The sequence below is a fragment of the Chaetodon auriga genome, chromosome 13 (assembly GCF_051107435.1).
Source record: "Chaetodon auriga isolate fChaAug3 chromosome 13, fChaAug3.hap1, whole genome shotgun sequence".
In the NCBI taxonomy this organism is placed as follows: Eukaryota; Metazoa; Chordata; class Actinopteri; order Chaetodontiformes; family Chaetodontidae; genus Chaetodon; species Chaetodon auriga.
The window spans coordinates 2,553,956-2,575,379 of record NC_135086.1 but is presented as its reverse complement, the minus strand read 5'-3'; the positions used below and the strand labels follow the sequence as shown (position 1 = coordinate 2,575,379).

Here is a 21,424-nt window from a genome sequence, read left to right as displayed (position 1 = left end):
TGAGGTGACATTTCCTTCCCTCCACATTCCTAGCACAGTTAGAACAGCCACAATAAGAGCTGTAAGACCTGGGTGGCTCTCCACGTGAACCCAGACACCATGCAGGGTGGACTTGGGTAAGCCCAGATATTGACTTTGTGTTGTAGAGAAAGAGGGACTCGAGAAGTAAGAGCGCTCTGTGCTTCTCTAGCTGTCAGGGGTTATTCCAACAGCCGCCATCTTTACTGGGCTTAACAGCGATTTGCCCCCTTTTGCTTACTTGTTTGTTTATCAGGATTGTACAAAAGAGCTTTAAGATGCCAGGTGCTTTCACTGCACCGCTGGGGGAAGATGCACAGCTGCTTGCATCTGCACCAAGAACAGTGGGAGGACTCCACTCTCTGTGGCCACAAATAGGCAGGATGGCTGTTACAAGTTTTTAATGAAATCGTAATCTGCTTAAACTCCCAGACTAAACTGACTTCCCTGTGACTGTCTAAACATCTATTCAGTCTAGTATCTACAGCATGTATGCCAAAACAAACCATTAAAGGTATTTGTGAAAACTGCTTGGCCCAGGACTCGGATTTTACGAGCTCTAATCTAAGCCGCTGGAGAATAATGCATTTCTTATGAGGCAGGATTTCAGCCTTTCAGGCCACATGATGTCTAGAAATTGCCCAACAAAAGCAGCTGGACTTTGTATGTAGTCAGGTGAGGAGTGTCTAGACTGGAAGGTAAAACATCTTCAGAACATAGGAAGAGCAGCTGCTCTCTTATTCTGGGACAGACGTTGAGTAACTGAATGCACAAAGTCCCATGAAACTGAAATAAGGTGAGCACCGGGGCTCCAGGCCTGAGGGCGATGACCTGAGAAAGAGGTGATGATGGGAAGCTCTTTCCCAGTTCCCAGTCAGTAAATTACAGCTTCCCTCTAATCCGGCTCTGATCCCACCCCCCACCCCCTCCTGTCATCCCCCCTCCCACCACCCAATTTCCCAATCTGAGATACTGAGTGAATTGATTCCAGGAAATGTCTATTTTGAGGAACAGATTGTAGCATCGCTGTTGACAGAGTGTGTTATAATGTTAGTGGGAAAAGGGACGGTTATCTACTGCAAACATCAGACAGCACCACCATCTGTCACGTCGCCTTTCCTATTCTGAAATGTCATGTTTAAATACGGAATATAATTCACTCACATCTGCACGTAAACAGATGTCAAAACAGGAGTGTACGCCCATGCCCCGTGAGGCTCGGCAGCAGTTTGTTATGCTAAATGCTAACATCTGCATGCTAATGTGCACACAATAACAGTGCCAGCATGCTGATGTTAACCAGCTTTAATGTTAACCATGTTTTCTAATTGGCTCTAAACACATGGGAATGTCATTAGTTTTGCGTGTATTTAGCCATAAACCAAAGTATTTGACAAATTTATGCTTTGACAATGATGGGACATGAATGTCTACACCAATTTCACATCCATCCATCCAGTCTATCCAAGTCTTGTCAAGACATTTCAAGCCCGCCACACCCGCCTCATGGTAGCACCAAAGGAAAAGTCAGGGGATCACCACTCATTGGGATTCATCATGTGGGAACTGTGCATGTCTGTAACATATTTGGTGCCAATCCATCCAGCAGATGTTGATATTACACAAGATATGTGAAAACTATGAGCTGCTGGTGACATTAGAGGAAGGGTCTGCAGATCTCCACAGTAAATGGGGACAGAATTTTATGGTAATCCACAGTCACAGTGGCAACATGGTGGACCGACCACCCAACAGACCCGACGTTGCCAGCCTTTGACCCACACTGCCAGCGTGGCTAAAAATACATAAATTCAAAGATTAACACTGTGACTCAATGTGGGTTACACTTAGAACTGGAGAAAGAAAGCTCTTAGACAGATTAATTGTTCCATCATTAAGCCATTAAACGTCCATCTCGCTCAAGTTATTTGCGGGGGGTCTTTGGATTTAATTCATGGTCAATAAAGATGACTTAAAGCCAGATTAGTGGACGTTGGCCCTGTTAGATACAGGATCTGACCGAGGTGATCCCATGCGTAAGGATATGTGAATCCGGCCACTTAAGGGGCTCTGTGGTTTTGGGTTGATTAGTTTCGCGGATGTCCTTCCTGATGCTGTTGGGATATCCTGCTGCTTTCCGGTAAACTACACATCTCTGGTCATATGCCACAAGAAAAAAAAACCTTTCCCAGCAAGCAGTTTAATCAGAGCCTTAATTGATTTGACAACTTAGATTTTAAAAGACTTTGCAGCTTAACGCAGGATGAAATAACCTCTAAATGTGATTTCTGTAATCTGTGACTCTACCACAGTTTGAGTTGCACAGTAGGTTCATTTGGATCTTTGGCAAATGACCAGATGAATGTTAGCCATTAAAGAAGGAAGAACACGTCAAAGTAGGACGTGAGCTTGATTAACCAGGAGAGGCGTGTTGATCAGGGACACATGGGACACGAGTCCTACCGAGCATGCAGCCCTCAATGGAACAAGACAAGGAAATACAATCTCTCAAACTGTAATTCAGAATAATAGGCTAGCTTCCTCCAGGAATGGTTCTTTTTGATTGCTTAATTGTTTGCAGACCTGTGGCTGAACTAACTGGAATCTGGTTAGATTTTTCTCCCGGGGATTAACGAGGAGCATGTTGGGAGGAAATCCAACAAGAGTTTTACAATCTGGACAGAGGAGCGACTCGTCATTGCAACAGTAAAAAAAAAAAAAGATTGACATTTTGTTGACCTGAAGCATACAGGTGCTATATCAGAATCGTTAATACTTCAGCTGCATCATATAACACAACATGCTAATGGTTTTCCCCTTGTTGAGTGAAACCTGTTATCTTGCTAACGCTACAGCATCAGCTCATGAAGACCACCTTCATCATCATGTCCTTTCTTTGTGAACAAGCCAAAAACACGTATTATCATAACGAACATGTCCGCCGTCTTTCAGCAGTTTAGCTATCTGACAATCTGTTTTGAATGTATTCGTCGTAACTTTCTTCATCGACACCCCCAAGCCACATGAAGTGTCCCGCCATTGTTTGACATGAATCATCATGTAACCCGCCAGGCGAACGCTGGCTAACACCGTCATGCGCACTGCAGATTTGTTGGACGTGGTCCATAAAACACAGGAAAAATAAACGTACTCATACTCGCCGTTTCCTCAGTATAAATGAAGGAGCAGTGTTGGGCCTCAGTGTAAGTTTGTGGTAAAATCCATCAGTTTTTAAAGATGTACTGAGTTTTCCGTCTCAGATTTTCAGATGCTTTGTTAACACATGAAGTCTCTCTGCTGATGCGTAGCTACACCCAGCTTCTCCTCTGATACTCCTGCAGGCACTAGCCCTCATTTGACATATTCTCTCAATATTCACGTTTATCAAAGTCTTAGGATAATTAAAAGTAGAAAGTGTTGGGAGTTTATTTATTTATTTGTAAAAGAAAAAGAGCCGTGTCACATCAGCAGCAGCGACATTAGGATATATTGGAACAGAATGTCGGTGACTGTGTTGGAGCTAATTCGGATCATGGAGAATCGCTGCAGAGTGACGTCATGTGCTGAACAACACCTGTGACAGAGAAAACACCTGGACTGCCTCTGTCCTGAATAACATCATCATCAGGTCAGCCTAGATGTTAAACATCATCAGCAGCAGGCCTTTTTATCATTAACAAACATCATTCTCAAACATTTCCACAGATACAGCGAATTATTTACTGATTGTTGTGATTATTATTCCTGCATTGTCACAGAGACGCATATCACATGGACTTGAATGAGTCATGTGTTTGTCCATGAGGACATCACCTGGGATCTCACTGTTCTGACAGGACGTGTTCGCACACGTCAGCTATCCCCTGAGTTTTGGTTACGCCCATACAGCTCTATCTGGAAGTGTTTCCTCGCTTTGAGCTCTCTGGGAGTACGCAGCCAAATGTACAGTTTGTGAAAAAAAAGACAAAACAGCACTGGGAGCTTATTTAGTCGTATGATGAAAAGGACAGAACTCAACCCGGAGGCCCCACATTCTGCTCGGAAAAATATTCCAAAACAGTAAATGCTGCTGCTTGACTACAGACAACCACACTTCCAAATAGAACACGCTTCCACCTAGCAACACTGAAAGATAAGCATGTTGCTATGCACAAGGTATTTTGTGTATGTGTAATGTATGTGCTGCTGCAGCAAACGGGGACATCTTGACAATTTTCCTTAAACTGCAGTCTGCTGCGTTACTTTCTCTCATCACACGACATCAAAACACAATCAAATAACTCATGCTGCACAGGCAGTCACACTTAATGAGGCAAACATCCCGACAGTGAGTGTGCAGCTTCTGTGTGAGTCAGCTAACTCAGACGCTCCACAGTGTCCAGGACCATTTTCAAGTCAAAGGTTGCTCTACTGTCCATTTATGGGCCAGCATGCAAGAAAGTGTCAGAAAACCAGCTGCAGCTTTCAATAATCTACACCAAATGTAGAAAATGTAGATTAATCTGCAGCTGAAAACAGTCCTTATCAAACGCACGACTTCCTCCTGTTTGAGAAGCATTTGCTAAAAACTACAGAGCCCTCCTGTTTTAGGAATTAACTTCTTTAATGATTAAACTATTAAACTATTGAAAGATGCACAAATTGTTGGTTTCAGCCTTTTCATGTCATTTGTTGTTCCTGGCAGAAAGCCCTGAGGGAAACGTCTCTTTTTTATCTTGCTAACTCTACAGCATCAGCTCATGAGGACCACCTTCACTCTGTCATCCTTTCTTTATGAACACCGCCAGAAACACGCATTATCGTAACGAACATGACCGCCGTCTTTCAGCAGTTTAGCTATCTGACAACCTGTTTTGAGTGTATTTGTCATAACTTTCTTCATCGACACCCCCAAGCTGCATAAAGTGTCCTGTCATCGGTTGACATGAATCATCATGTAACCCGCCAGGCTAACGCTGGCTAACACTATCAGGCACACTGCAGATTTGCTGGACGTGGTCCATAAAACACAAGAAAAATAAACGTACTCGTACTCACTGTTCCTCCATTGTAAATGGATGAAACAGTGTCGGGCTTCAGTGTTTGTGGTAAAATGCATCAGTTTGTTTCCAGTTTTTGTTTGAGTTGTGTCTGTCTCAGATCTTCAGATGCTTTGTTAACACATGAAGACTCACCAGTTCCTCTTTTGCAGCCAAAAACAGAAAAAGTCTTTCAAAAGTCTTGAAAATATTAAAACTTGCTTTACAAAATACGGACATTTAGCTACACCTGGCTTCTCTGATACTCCTCATTTCACCTCGGCAGGATTGGTTCCTCAGGTACATGTGAGAGCTTGGCTGAATGATCCGATGCTCCAACGCACTGACTGCAGATTACTCTCATGATTTGTCTTGTAGATTGAATAGATTGGCGTACCCAACTTGGTCCTTTCATGCTTATGTTTGGGTTGTTCACTGTAGATAGTTCGACTCTCTCGTCAACGACTCCCATGAAAAGACCAAAACCAACAATGAGTTGATCCTTCTGGCCATTTGTCCCCATTATCACATCAACCTCACGTGGCTTCCAAACGTCTCCGTGCTCGTTAATTCGTTGTTTAGCTGTCGTTCCATCATTTGTCTGTAATGTGGAACATAAGTGAATCATTTTGTTTTGTTATTACTTACCGTACCCTCCATGTGTTCCAGGGACTAAAGGAGGGGGTACCTGAATACTTCCTGTATTTATACACGTGGTTACATCATCAGTGATGTCACTGAGATAGACCAAGTATGGGAGGCTTTAAATCGGGTTAAGTACGTGTTATTTATGTTGATGTTGATCCCTGTACACGTGATTGTAATCGTGTGGGACTTGGTAAACTATCTGAAGTCGTTCCACTTGGAAATCAGTCAGAATTAATAACTTCATCACTTCCCTGTTGTCAGGAGAGGTGCTGGACTCACCTGCATCATGTGTGGTACAGGTCAGATCGGCTCCTGCTGATGGAAGAGGATATTTAAGCAGCTGCTTTTTGGCTTGTGGTGCCACTCCTCTTCGTAAATAAACTACCTGTGTTACACCTGGACGTGGTTTCAGGAGTCTGCCTCCTACAGTCTTCCTCACCGCTCTGCTCAGGCTTCCCCACGTGTGTGTTCACGGTTATAAAGGAGCTTGTCATCCAGTGCAACAGTGGACACACTCCTTGATGGTTTTGGTGTCTTTGTGGGACGTGTTAGCAATAAGAATAGTTGGCATTGCTTTCAACTTCAACAAATAAGTTTAACGCTCCAGAATTTAAATGGACGCCTCAGAACATGTTCGATAGAAACATCTACAGCACTTTAGATCATGCTCTTCTTTTGTTTTCACTCATACACATGCACACACAAACAGAGCGTTTTCTATGAACGTCTTGTTGCCACCTGAGCAGATTATCTCACATTATCCTCCCTGATTTTGGGCTTTCATACGGCTCACACCCGGAGATAACGGAGAAAGGAAAAGTCAGGAGATCAACGCTGCCATCATAGAACTTGTCTTTTGCTTATTTTCTGTAAATGTAGCTAAAATTAGTGTCACGTTCGAATGGAGACTTAGCTACTGACCGGGCCCGGCTGCCTCTTGTCCCGTGCTTTTGTTGCGTCCTCCACACGGCTTCCTTCCTGGCTGATAGCGTTGCTTTGCCTGTCTTTCGTCAGCTTGCTCAGATTTGGCTGATTTGGTCTTCATTCCTTGATGTTTGTGCCTCTGCCACGGGTGCGCAGGCTGTGCAGTTGGAATTTTTAATCTTAATGTTGACATATGAGCGGGAATCTGTTTTATTTTGAAAATCTTCTCCATGTCTTTCCTGTGTCTGACTTCCTGCCTGGCTCGATCTGCTCTGTGCAGCTTGACGCAGCTTCTGTCAAAGTGGAATCTGCAGGTCAGATTTCTGAATCAGATGATCGTTGTTATTGAATATTAAAGAATATTATTAGAAAAAGTTTGGCCACTTTTTTTTATTCTCAAACTGAAACTACTTGTTTTTTGTTTTTAACAGGCAAACTCATAAACAAAAGCCAGCTCACATCTCCTGAGCATGAATGGTTCTGCTGATGTTATACTCACAAAGCTTACATTTATGACTGCAATTAATTTCCTCAGGGCAGATTTTCCCTCGGCTTTGAAGTGGGAAACAATATAATTTTTGTGCATTCTTAATACCATCACTTCTAGTTTGGTGACTTTACATAAAAGGCGTTTGTGTAAACAGCGCTGTGCGGCAGGAGGCCCTTTTTTTACGGTGGAATAAAACAGCTTTGGCCTTCATGTTTTTTTACAGCTGAGGAGGCTGATCCTGAACCCCTGTGTTTCAAAGCTTCTTGAGCCCTGCACAATCCTCTACCCCGCAAAACCCCCACCCCCGCTCCTCTGCAGAGCCGCTTACAATAGGCCCTCATTCACCCTATCTTCTTTTAAACACCAATAAAATCTTTTACATTTCCTCAGCAGGCTGTTAAAATCCAGCTGACTACTGTGCATTCCCCCCGTGCTCTGCAGAGTCCCCGCGTCGGGTTTTCGCTCTGTTGTTCTGTTGTTGTTGTTCTGTTGTTCTGTTGTTGTTGTTGTTGTTGTTGTTGTTGTTTCCCGATTGCCTTGTTTTAACTCCAGCTACCCTTCAGGAGATAGCACAAGACAAGAGGAAGCTTATTTTACGACCAGAGCTTTGGGAGCCTTGTTTGTCTTCCCGGGTCGCCTTTTGGCGGGACGGGGATTTCTTTTTGACATACCAGAAGCGTTCTAGGCCTTAAATATTTCACAGCTTAGCAGCCATTTGTAAAAGCCATTACGAGCGCGCTTCCCGACCGCCTGAGAGTGCGCTGATCTCATCCTTCCTCTCTCCCGGCCTTGATTCCTTTCGTCAGTCTCCTCTCTCCTCTTGTCAGGCCCATCTGCCCGCTCCTCCTCATCCTCCATCCTTCACACTTTACACTCTGGCCTGTCACTTTCTCGTCTCATCTGTCTTGCTTCCTCTCTCCAGTGGCTGCAGGAAGCTGGAAAAGGAGGAGAGAAGCATCCTTGCCTCCTTGGCTCCATCCTAACCCCCTCTCCAACCCTCTTCCCCCTGTCCCTCCCTGCCTACCTGCTTCTGTCCTCTTCGTCCTGGATGATCATGTGTCCTATGATCTCTTTTCCTTCCTTCCTTGTCATCCTTCCTTTCCTTTCCTCTACTCTGCCACCCTCCCTCTCCTCATTACATCTCTAAACTAATCTCCACCTCTACTCCTCAGTACACTGCTCCTTTCTTTCCTTTCCATTTTCTCCTTCCATTCTGGACTCCACACCCACATGACCAACATCATGAGAAAACCCTCATGACAGCACGCCCTGCCAGCTCTGCCATGCGGACAGTTACAGCCCAGGAGCGAGGAACTGTTTTAGCACAGAGCTCCTCAGACGGGTGTTATCTCCTAACCTCAGCCCATTTCCATGGCAGGAACTTTTCAGTGAACACAGGAAGCATTTTCAGCATCTCAGAATCTCATCTTTTGCTGCTCCTGATTTAGCTCCTTAGTTCAGCTCCTGGTGCTCCTTCGCTCCTGGATCTGTTCAAAACCTTTAGAATCTCAGTGGGACCATCTGTAAACCAAAGTTGGTGTTTTTCTGCATGCCTGACAGTGTGGAATGTGAATTTTAAGCCCTCCACAAAAGAAAAGCTATTGAGGAGATCGAGTTCAAAATATCCCTTTAATACAGTTACTACATTTTACACCATCGTTAAAAATGTCCCATGTTGCACCTCTTCTGATAATAAGTGAATAGAGTTAACAACCTAATGCATTTAGTAATAAGAGTACAGTTCATTTTTAAGGGTGCTGAGGGCACAAAAGCAGATTTTCCTCAATGTTCCAGCCGAATTTGACGTGTAGGTGTTCGCCGCCGCACACCGTGGGGCTTTTCTAACATGAATGCAGCCCACCATTAGCCTAGCAGTGAAGATAATACAACTTCCTCTTTCCACATGTTAGGACCTGACAGCCAATTGGAGCCATAAAAGTCCAGAAGGTTCCCATAGCCAGCAGTTCACACCAGGCAGACTGTTGTTAATGTTAATGAGGTGTGATGGCAGGCTGCTTGGTTGTCAAGGTCAAGGCTAGCAAAGCTTACGACGAGGAGAAGAAGCAAGGAGACGAGCGGCTGAGCGCCTCAGTGCTGCTGTGACCAAACAGGAGGAGGTTTTGTCCTTTGCCTGGACGAGGACAGAGAGTGAGGACAAGAACTTAATCAAATTAAGCCTGTATGTTGTACTATTATCATGAAACAAAGCCTCTTTCAGTAACAACTTCAGATCCTAAATAGACCCCAGTTTTACATCTGTTTTCTCATCATTTCTCAACAGTTATTCTTCTTTCGCTCAGTCAAGACAAAAGATAACCCGACAAAGTGTCATTAGCTCTGTTTCCCACTTGTCGCTGCACATTGTGCTTCACAAACCACGTGATGGATTGGTCAGGACACAATGAAGGGTAATCTCTAACAGGGGCACGCACATCTTCAGCTCTTTGCTTGGTAGTAATTATCTGCAAAAAAGCATGAAAATGCTGCATGCATGTCTTCCATTGTGGCCTTGCTTTTATTTTATAAATATAACTTCTTTGTGTGTATGATATGTTTCTGTGCTGCATGTTTAAAGTGGTGTATGCATAATGTGGTACACTGTTGCTTAATGCACATATTCATTATTATCAAAAGTTCAGGTTTTATTGCCATTTCACAGTGTGAGGGCGTTTTGTCATACTTCAGGAGACAATGAATGAAGGACATCTGAGCGGCTGCTAACAGCCAGGGGCTAACAGTCGCAGATTAACTGTTAACTGAAGAAGGAACAAAAACATGTGGAGGCACAGAGGGAGACACATGAGGCTATGAGCCATATAGGGGAGGCATTTCAGCTGCTGTTTACACAGATTCACATACACTACCTCATCATGCGAGGACACACGCATGCACACTTTGAGAGACGCACCCACATGTACTATCTATACACACTATGCAGACGTGAATAGTTTGGGAGTTCCACAGCAGACAGATTATATATAATACATACTCATACAACCAGCACAGTCCAGGCTGTGGCCATGATGGCTGAGTTCAAACAATTAGAGGGACCCAGCATCGGGGCAGGATCTTATCTTTGGTCGTGATGAACCCTGAGCAGATCCTGACAAGGCCAGGTCACATATTTAACCTCTGACCCCGAGCACCACTGCTGACAGGCCTGCTGGGAGAAGCCCCAGTGTGGGCTCAGGAGGGGAGGAGAGAGAGACCCGCAGGCCGAGAGAGGAGAGAAAGAGTGGATAACGTGAAGAGAGAGAGTGTGTGTGTTTATGTCAGACTCAGTCCAATGTAAACAGCTTGGATGCTGTCTGTCACCACAGCCCAGTAACACGGTTGTCCTGTTTTCACTGTCCCATTTACAGCTGTTATGAAAGTGCTTTTAGGAGCCGGGGTTATGGAAGCATACCATGTACTGAAGCTGCACCCAGCAGTTTTATGGTTCTCTGAGGACAGTGAGGTAGTTTTTCTGCATTACTTCTGTTTGTACAAAGGAACAAACTGTGCATGTCTGTGCTAAGGCTTGCCAGCGGTCAGAGAATCTCCAGCCTGATGGCTCATGCTCTCATGTCTGCCTCTCACATTTTATGCCCTTGAGCAAGGCAGCAATCCTCGGTTCTTCATCTGCTGGTTACTGTTCAAATGCCGAAACTCGCCTTTGATTCTTAAGGCTGTAAACCGCACACAAGCAGACGGCATGAAGGTTTTCTGCATGAGTTAAAGATAACAGCGCTGACAAACATTTACCCCAGTTTAACACTGGGATGGATTAGGTGTGTCTACAAGAGGGACCACAAGCCATCAAATAACAGGGCTAATTTTACCGTTTAACATTCTTCTCTGTGTGAATCACAACAAGCATGAATGATTAAAAATGGAGACTTGCCCTCTGAGGGTACACCAGCAAGTTTAATGTTGAACTTCTGTGTCGTTGAGGGAGTCGTTAAAGACACATTAACAGAAGAAATGTCCAAATCAAAGCAGAGGAGGCCAAGAAAGAGAGAGTTTTAGTCACGGCTATGGGTCATGCTCTGGACGCATTGGATCCTGCACTTCCCATAACGTAACTCAATACAGTGTTTTTGTTTATCCTGGTAACAAACACATCTTTTGATTTCTGAACCATGGTTTTTAACAGGCAACCTTGCAAAGATTTGTAGTCCCCAAAATGAAGCGAAGCCTGGGAGCTCTTCCATCCATCATAACACACTGAAAGGGAAACTTCGATTTTACCCACCAGAAAATGTCTGCAGGACGGTGGAATCCATTTGAAAAAGATGCAGGAAGCCGTCTGTTTCTCCACGGGGAGGAATGAAAAGGCAAAACCTCTGCTCCTGCTGCATGGACTTTGAAAACTGTCCATCACGAGTTCAGTGTGTCAGATTGGTGGAATGCCCCTTTAAGCCTCCGGGACTCTGCTCCTTTGCTGCCACACTGTTCACCTGAAACCTGCCGTGTCATTTGCTGCTGTTGCTTCCTCCACTGCTGCTGTTCATGGAGCATTTCAAAGCCCCGCCTCCACCTCAGCCTCCACCTGTAGGCTCTGAGTCACCCTGCTGCTCCGCTGTGATTTCTTCTAAGGAGTGACGAGGTCAGAACGCCAAATATCATCGCCGTGCATGACCGATAGTCTCATAATCATCCATCCCACGTGAGTTTTGGGGAACTGAACTGAGATAATCCTGATGACATCAGCAGAATTGTTTTCCCACACTTGACAAATCTCTTTCACAGCCACGGAAAACAGTATACAACTCTTTTCATAGACTAAACACTGCTCTTCATGATGTGTAATCTGACCTTTATGTGGCAAATCAGTGGAGTGCCCCATAAGAAATACCTTATGCATAGCCTGTGTGTGTAGCACACACACTCCCTGTTTATTGCCTTTTGTTCTTTGTCCTCAGTCTTTGGTATTTTTTGTATTTTTCTACCCCTTTGAAATGAAACTGGAACTTAATTAAGGTGGCCTTGTGTGCACTGAACGTTTTATGATTACAACTTTGTTGCTGCAAACACAGTTTGCTTCTTATATCATGTCCCCTTGGCTATGTTTACATGCACATGATAATCCAATTATAGCTAATAATAAGCATAAGGCTCTAATCCAGTTAAGATGCTTGCACGGGTTTCATCCATTAATATTCCATCATGGTCCCCATTACATTACAGTGATGTCAGAGGTGCAACCATGCTGCCTTACAATTAAACTGTGCTTTGAGCCGTTGATAGCTTCAGCGTTGCCGAGCAAGAACAAATGTTTTCTCAAGAGACGTGTAACTCTGGTCACTGAGCAGCAGGAAGTGTGTTGGCTGTAGATGACTAAACAACAGCAGAGAAATAAAGACTACGTGAATTGGATTAAGCATCAAAATTGCCACTTGTGCTGGAAAATGAGTTCTGGTATTTACATGGTTTCCATCTTACGCCTTTATGGCTCTGTAGTTTCCCCCGTGATTCTCCAGCATTGCCCTGGATCATCACTGCTGGTATCTGCGCTCTCTTGATTTCCCTCCCCCCGCCTGAAAACATCAAACAGATGTTGCATCGAACACGCTCTGCAGGGTGAAGACAAAGAGAAATGAAATGCAGAGAACCATCCAGTGCCCATATGTCATTCATCTGAACTTGGATTACATGGTGCGAAGAAAGGTTCTTCATCTCTCTTCATCATCACAAATCTCAGTCTGGTCGTGTTGCCAAAGAATGTTCTCTGGTTTACGTGGTCCATCATTTCTAAGTGATGAAACGTGTAAACCGAAACACATTCTTTGGCATCACGATCAGTTTCAGAGGTAATATTATGAGAAGAGATATATTCTGGTAGTTCTGTCTACAGACACATTTGCTCCTTGAGATAAGACAAAGTGTTGCAGACGTACACAGAAGATTACTGTAACTGTGTAAGAAAGATACCTTCCTTTAAACCCCTGAATACCCGAAACAGCCTCTGTTTGCTGTTCGTTTGATGGTGTGTTGCTTGACAAATAAAATCCCTTTGGTATGCTTCATGTTTTAAGCCTTTTCTTTTGCAGTATTATGTAATTTCTACGAGTGTATACATATTTAAGAGAGTTAGAGAGGCTTTGGTGAAACATAAGACCTGCAGTACAACAATAAGTGTGGATTTGCACATCTTTCCCCCTTATTCTTAGCAATGCAGCTAGTCATCTGAGGTTTGTCCTAACTGTCTCCCTCGCAGTGAAACTGATTACTGGAAATCATAAACTTGACTTTATGAGGTTGTTTTGTTTTTCTGTCATTTTTTACAGTGGTGTTGTGTGCCATTAATAATGACAAAGTGTTTACAAAATGAGCAGTGTGGGTGATAATGTCACAATATATGGCTAAATTAGAAAAGACTTCCAGTACTCTCTATGGAAAAAGTAGTCATTTACTGTACTGCATTTCTCATTTTCAGTGTGAGTTATTGAGTGTTACCCTTCCCGCAGTAGTGTCACTGGCTATAATCATCCTGTTCTTTATAATTGACTTACTGGTTGCAGATGTGGACATCCTTAGGTCACATGACATGTGTAAAAACCAGGCAAGTATTCAACCACTTAACCACCCAGCAAAGTCAGTCCATCCATCATCAGGGAATATATAAGCTCATCAAACCAAGCAGAAGCTCAGCGGAGCTACAGCAGCGTGCCATGCAGCTCTCCAGCCAGGCCAAGCTTAATGTCAACACAGTTCTTCCCCGCTGCACATTCCAGCTTAAAGTCCAGGCAACAGTCAAAGGAGCCAGGCAATTACAGTGCAGCCGCCTGCGTCACTTTTTTGTTTACTTCCTAAACGTTCAGAAGTCTCTGAGCCTTTTGAAGTCGTTTCCTCGTGTTAGGGGGCTCCTCTCTCTCTCTGAGGGTAAGAAACTGGCCGCAGGCAACGTCAGCTCGGTCCCAACCGGGCTTCAGTCTGGATGGATGGGTGTTCATCGCGTGTGTGTTTTACTGTTTTTCATTGCAAAACAACCATTTCTTAAACATTCAGATTGACTAGAATTGATTTTTTTAATGATACTGCATCCCTGTTTACCATGATTTACCGAAAATTCAACTGAGCTGCTGATTGTGCACCAGAGTGATTTAAAGTAATGACAGGAAGCAATGAATGGTTAAACTGGTACTTGCTCTGCTGCACACCTACACAGGTGTCCTCAGGTGTCTCAGCTCAGTGCAGCAGGCTGATAAAGGTGTGACTCGTCCATACACACTCACACAGTCCTGAAGTCTAATCAGCTACACGAAAACACAACAGAATCATTTTTTAAAATCACATCTGGAGGCACATAAAATCCCAGATTTCTTCTTGTTTAATGAAACTTAAAATAATGAGCCTGAACCTAAAAAAAATGTTTGGCTTCTAACATTTCCATTTTCCATTGTCTCACAGAAACAGATTACAAATGTCAAACAGAGCTGTTAATCAAACAGAAAACTTCGTCTCATTTAGATTATGGAGACAAAGTGAGTTCCATCCATGTTCCTTCCACCTCTGGGTTGCAGCGGCAGCAGCCTCGGTCAGGCAGCTTCTCCCCACTCACGCACTCGCTTCCTGGTTGATAGCGAGGCGGGTCAGGCAGGATGTATAATCCCTTCAGTATATTTTGGATCTGCCCTGGGCTTCCTCCCGCGTGGACGTGCCTTCCAAAGGGAGGCTGCCTGCAGTCCGCCTGATTAGATGCCAGAACCACCTCAACTGGTTTCTTACAATGCATCCAAACTCCTTCCTAATGTTTGAACTCCTCATCGTTTGAGCTTCCTCACCAACAGTCCAGTAAACTGCCTGCATCACTGCTGACACTGCACCAGTCCCACTGTCAGTCTCAAGTTCCATCTTAAGCCTAAATCCTGCTTCCACGTCGCCTCGAGGGTCTGTGAGGTCTAAGTGTTAACAGCTGGGAAGGTTTACTCGTACCCTTAGGTGGATGTCGGTGCTCCATCCAAAATCAATAACTGTGGATTGTGCACGCCTACAAACATGCTGACTGCACGTGTGTGGAACACATTCACGTATGCCGATGCCCAAGAAAATACAGAACTGCATGTGCTGTACATGTGCTGTCTGTCCTGTATTCAGTGATTTTGAGGTGTATCGTGGGTCTGTAGGTATCAGGGGCAGGTGTGTGACCAGGAGGAGCCCGAAACAGAAGCCTGGACCACCTCATGTGTGAAAATGACTCAAAACATACAGTGTGATGCTATAAAACGCTGAGATAAGTGGCCAAATCAAACCAGCAACTCTCAGAAGGAAGATTTTCGTGCAGATGAGCAGCAGAGTAAATGAAGAAGAAGAGGCACCTCACTGTTACTGAGGGGAGCACAAAAAAGCCTTTCTCTCTTTTCAGATCTCTGCTGCAGGAAATATTCCGTGCCGTGATAATTCTCCTTCTTTCTCAGTGGAGCTGAAACTGCTGGTGTCATAAAAGCTCTGTTGAGTTTAGGGCCTATAGGAAGCCCGGGCCTCTGGCCAATTCAAGCAAGCCTCCTCAGCGAGTGAAACCAGAGAAATGGCAGTGCACATGGGAGCAGGGATAGCGAGTCAAAGACGCCCATTCACCAGCCAAACGCTCTTCCCAAGGGTGGAAGCTGCACAAGCAGAACTATACAAGGATCGCACCTTCCCCTTTGTTACCTAAACGCTGTTATTGATCCATGTTTTTCATTGATCACTGTAGCATTCTGAGTAAATTGCTGACACAATCTCTGACCTTATTGGCTTCGGAGAGGTTCAAAAACAGTGTTCGCATTGATCGACAACCCTGTCGTTAACCCGTCACTCACAAATGCATTCACAATGAAACATCTTGTGAAAAACGATTAAATAATTTTTTTTTTTTTAAATTGCTGTAAAATCACGTTCCCTGTGTGAAACTGGGCTCTTGAGAGAGTCTGAGTATTTGTCAGCCGCCATAACGAAACACCAGGAAGGTCAAATCAGCACACAACGGACAGTGAAGAAGAGGAGAAAACGTGTTCGATTCAGATTTCTGTGGCACATAATCTGCTTCTCCATTAAAAGATCTATCAAAGTACATTTGTATTACACATTTATGTGCTGTATTTAGCAGAATCTGGTTGCAGCATAGTTTGCCTATAGGGAGAAATTCTGCCCTCCCAACAGAACATCACACGCTAATCAATATGAATATTAAGACGTCGTAATCCGAGCATCTCACACAGTCTGCGTGGGTCGTTTAGCACACATTTAGCACATTAAACAATTAGGCTGTGAAAGGGGCATCCACCCCCCCCACCCCACCCCACCCCATGTTCAACAATGGGACTACACATATGTCAGCGTGCATATGGGCTGACAATATGTTGAACATAACCAAGTAGAAATGAACAGATTACCTGTGCTGTGAATGCCAGAAGGCACTCAAACAGCACACAACCTGTTCCCCAGTGTGGACATCCGACGTGAAGCGTGCAGAGTGGAACAAGCAGCGATGACGAGGGTGGGACGGGGTGATGACGGGGGGGGGGGGGGGGCAAAGCAGCAGAGAGGGTTTAGCAGCAGCTGCCCAGAGAGCGTCGACTGTACGAGAGGGAGAAATAAAGGAGGGAGGGCGGAGCAGGACGTAGGAAGAGAGTCAGAGGAGTGGATGGAGGAGGAGGAGGAGGCAGTGCTACTCCGAAAAATACTAAAATTGTCAGTTAGCTTCACGCATATTAAGTCTTTTCAGGGAAACAAATCCAGTGGGATGAACAGGATTAGTTCAAACTACCTGGGAGTCTTCTTTTCCTGCACATACTGAGGAAAAATGTGATGTCTGCATGTTAGATGACAAAATGATTAATTAATATGCCTTTTTTTTTGGCTTCCGAGCGCCCGGTCCCACCAGCTGCCAGGAGTGTCACAGGGTTAGTGGGGCCTTGAGCCACACAGATAATCAGCTTTATTAGTGCTGCCGCTAAAACCAATTTAAGAGCAGACTAGAGGGATCAGACGGGCCAGCTGTCCACACCAGCGCCTCGGCAGGCACCCCGGCCCCAGCCCACACAAAACACCAAAACAACAACGAGCCAACTGTGTGCGCTGCCAATTCCACTGTGTGAGCAGGCTTATTACCATATCGCAAACACTGGCTCAGAGGATGTAAATAAAACTCTGCCATCTCAAAATCCGGTTTCACTGATACATCCAAGCTGATTCATGTGAAATTAGGGAAGTATTCATGATGTTTAAAGGTTTTTGTTCGTTTAAAGTCGGGTTTGTTAATGGACTTTATGGGATTTTTGTTGGCTCCAGGTGGCGTAGCACTGACCCGTGATTTTTTTTGTTGAGTCCAAATCACTTCCAGTTCTTTCCACAGGCCAGCTAACTCATCAGCGCAGTCAAAACATCCTCGCCTCATTAACAAGTCCCTGACCCTGACAGTGACCCACCGCCAGCCTCATGACCTCACGGTGTTTCCTCCCCACGTACAGTCCATCTCCCAACCTGCCTCCGCTGCTGATTACAGAGCAGCGAAAGGAGGCTAACTCCATATTAGACAAGGCAAGCGTGCGACGCTCAGCACCGGGCGCCACTTCAACCTTACGTCACGTTTCTGTCTGGGTTGAGAGCAAGACAGCGGGAAAGACCGGCAAAGATAATCTGGTCAGGTCACACTCTCAGTTCCCATCCTTTACAGAGGTTTCAAGGCCAGATTAGCCAAGAAAAGGGCAAGTGAAAAATAGGACACTGTGAGAGACTGGCCCTCCAAAATCAGGTCACTGGGGCAGTGGAAATAATGTTTGATTACCCAATGACGAACCAGTGACTCCTTTACTTTTTCCTCCATAAAAGATGTAAAAGAGTTGACCCATCTCCAGAAACCCCTCAAGATCAGGGTCAGCCGTGTGCAGCACGATGAGTCAATGACAAAATATACATCACACCCAACCTGGAAATTAAGCAGTGAGGAAGTGTGTTTGCTGCAAAATGCTCATTTTCACCATTATCTCCTCTCCTAATGCATAATTAAAGATTTGTAGCTATCACCTTCCTGATCGCCTCCAGATTCACTTGACTCGGGGCCTTTTATCTCTTACTCACTGCATTCATGTGTTGGAATAATCAGCTTTTTGTATTTGTTTTGCCCTAAACGATCAGCAGCGATGTTGCCAGGAGCAGTCAGCGTTTCTCATGAGGATCAGATGAATATGTCTGATGAGATGTTGTTTCTGTAAGTCAGTAGTGTCAGTCTCATCCAGGCTCGTTGCCATTTTTCTGTTAGTATTTTCCTGACTGTAGCTAGGTAGCTAAGACACTAAGTGACATCCCCCTTTCTTAATCTTACTGAGCTTTGATTGGACAAATATTTTTTTAAAGCTGGGAAAGAGCAGTAGCTGTCAGTCGGCATGACTGCATCAATGCAGCCATTTCCTAATCCCCTTATGCATCATTGAGAGATGCTGCGATTAAATGTGGAACACATTACAGAGTACTGTTGTCTTCTCGAGTAAATGCAGCATGATTACGTGTGTCATCATACTGCAGGCCTATGTGAGGAATGTCATTTTACACATCATTAGTCGGAGCTTATGAAAAATACTGACCGTCGCCCATCAGGCCAAAGTCTTTGTCGTCTGGAAAAGGATGAAGAATAAAAACACCTTTCTTCTTTCTCTGAAGGTAGAATTTATTTTGTCCGACTCTGCTGGGATAACTTGGAGGTGATGCTTTTGTCTGAGAGGATTAAAAAAGGCAGCACCGTGACTCTGTTCACACCTGTTCGATCCATTAACAACCAATCAGGGAACCTTTAGATCCTAACGCTTACATGTTACTCATGAGAGGATCAAACTCCAGCGGCAGTGAAAGCAGGGGTCCTTTGTGTGTCATGTATCTGTGTGTGCTGGGTTGTATTTTCATGTGCGAGCGTGCATGTGTGTGTGCTTGTTCTCATGCACTTTCATGCTTGCGCTCGTGTGTGTGTGTGTGTGTGTGTGTGTGTGTGTGTGTGTGTGCAGGATCTGAACGGCAGATTCTTCCTAACCAGGAGCACAGATCTCACTTAATCTGCAGTTAACGGCTGTTTAAACAACCTCCATAAATGTTTAACGTTGCTGCCCGTGCCCTATTGAATGGGAGGCATTTTACTTCATGCAAAAACAGGCCACCAGGGGCCTCGAGGGCCCCCCCCCCCCACTTGCATTTAATGTGTGTAAGAAGGCAGCCATTATCAGCCTTACAATGACACAATTCACTCTGGCTGTGTGTCTGCTATCCCATTTGGTTTGTATCAGGGCCCCAGCGCTGCTGATGGTTATCTAATTGGAAGAGTTAATCAAGAGCTAATGTCTGAAGAATTGATGCGTTCACGTCAGGCTGTACACAACGTGCTTCCTCCGGGAACGCTTAATAGAAAAGATTCAATGGAGCAGAGTCAGATTGAGAGCAGACCGGACCTGGACAGAGACCAGGAGGTGAGTGGGTCTGAGTGATCTGGTTATGTTTTTACCTTTAGTGGGACTCATTATTTGGTTTTGAAGCACCACACTCCAGCAGGCCTTAAATGACCTTAAGAGGTCTTAAATATTTAGACATATTTTGCCTGTGATTCTGCTCGGCACAGTAACTGGCGCCAGGTTAGCTGAACGGATCCCCTTAAAGCAAAGCATTCACACACACACATACATATATAACTCATACACACACACAGTTTTACTTGCATCATTATATGGGTCACATTCATAGCTTGTTGCTCCTATTTTGGAGACTTTTAAACATAAAAAGTAAGAAAATTGGCCTCTGCTACGGCCACTGTGAGTGTACTTACTCACACACACACACACACACACACACACACAGAGTCAGTGGTGTGTGTAGAATGATGACCAGTGCTTTAACAGGGCAGGACTCCCTCCACTCAGCGCTCTAGGGGAGCACAGTGATTTACTGTTCCTCTCAGCAGTGTTATAAACGCTGCTCCGTCCCTTAATGAGCCTCTGACATGCTGCATGTTTCTAGTGTGTTTTCCTTTGGCTCAGTGACGACGGACGCCTGATTGCTGCCCCCATTAAAAGGGCATTCCCTGTGACACCGGCGTGTGCCTTCAGCCATACGCACTCAGGCATTACAAGCAATCAACTAAGGCGAGGTAATAAGGGGGGGCGTGCAGCACCTGCCGTGCTGCCGGTTCAAAACAAACACATCATCCTGGAGCCGAGAGGAGATACATGGTAAGAAGCACAGCCATCAGCGTGAAAAGAGTTATTTTTAAGGCTTTTTAAGGCCGTTCAGAGGGTTTATCCAATGGTAGCGTCATATTCTGAGAACCACAAGAGGCCAGAAGCATCTCACCTGCATTTACTGTATCTCCTATAATGTGATTGTTTGGCCTCTCTGTGTGCTCCCTGCAGTATCAAGGCAGAGGCTGTGCAACTTACTTATGCAAACATTCAGTCATACGACACATGGAAGCAAATCCTTACTCTGATAAGCTGTGTCAGATATGATCATTAGACTTTTAAAAGACAGTCAGCTGAGATGTTTTCACATTTAGCCGAATTTGTTTCAGGTTGTGGGACTTTTATCGATATCAAACAAACATCATGCTCAGAGAAATGAATTACACTCACCCCAGGTGTGTGTTGGACATGCACGTGCTGATGCTCCAGTGATTCTCCTAATCCATGGAAGTTGAAACATACATCAAAAATTATCCTTGTGAAATCTGGAGTCCCAGTCATGTAACCTGTCCCCGGACGCACACGCAGTCCAAAGACCTGCCACACAGCCAGTCTAGAAGCCAATCCAGCGCGAAGACAGGTGGTGACTGACTGACAGCTGCCAGCACTACAGCTGATACCCAATATCTGCACGCCACCAGTTGCAGCTGGACCAATGGGACGTGGCTGCAACTGTTGCTGGGTCGGCCCAGGCTCATTCAGTAAAACCCAGGACTCCACTCTGAGGACCACAGATCCCAGTGTGCCCCAGTTTCCCACTACTGCGTGACCAAATCCCCTCTCTAGGTCTGTCTGGACCTGCCGCCAGTCCCAAGGTCACTGTCCAGACGCCATAAGACACTCACACTCTCTCTCCACGCAAGGCTGGATTATTCTGTAACCACCTGGACCTCAGAACGAAAGCATGATGAGCAAGTTTGGAAACCGTTCACTTAGAATTACGTTCACCCAGGAAGAATATTTTTCTTCAAAGATCTTTGACACGCTTTTGTTTGTGGTGTTAGTTTGTGAATTAGCATGCCGTATATGGTGCATGAATATAATAATATGTGAATTTGAATTTTATTCACTAATTTGCATTGTACGTGCCTGTTTTCCAAGCATTTGTTATTGGCGGGGCTCGTTTAATTAAGTCTGGAGCTCTT

General features: G+C 44.8%; 1 long non-coding RNA gene across 1 annotated transcript in view; it reads right to left on the bottom strand.

Moving 5' to 3' along the window:
• LOC143330695 (uncharacterized) overlaps positions 1 to 20,854 on the bottom strand; it is a 71,244-nt gene extending 50,390 nt beyond the window's left edge. The window contains exon 1 of the long non-coding RNA XR_013077967.1: positions 20,670 to 20,854. This is a non-coding gene — a long non-coding RNA (uncharacterized LOC143330695). The remainder of the gene's footprint in view (positions 1 to 20,669) is intronic.
• Between the last annotated feature and the right edge of the window lie 570 nt (positions 20,855 to 21,424).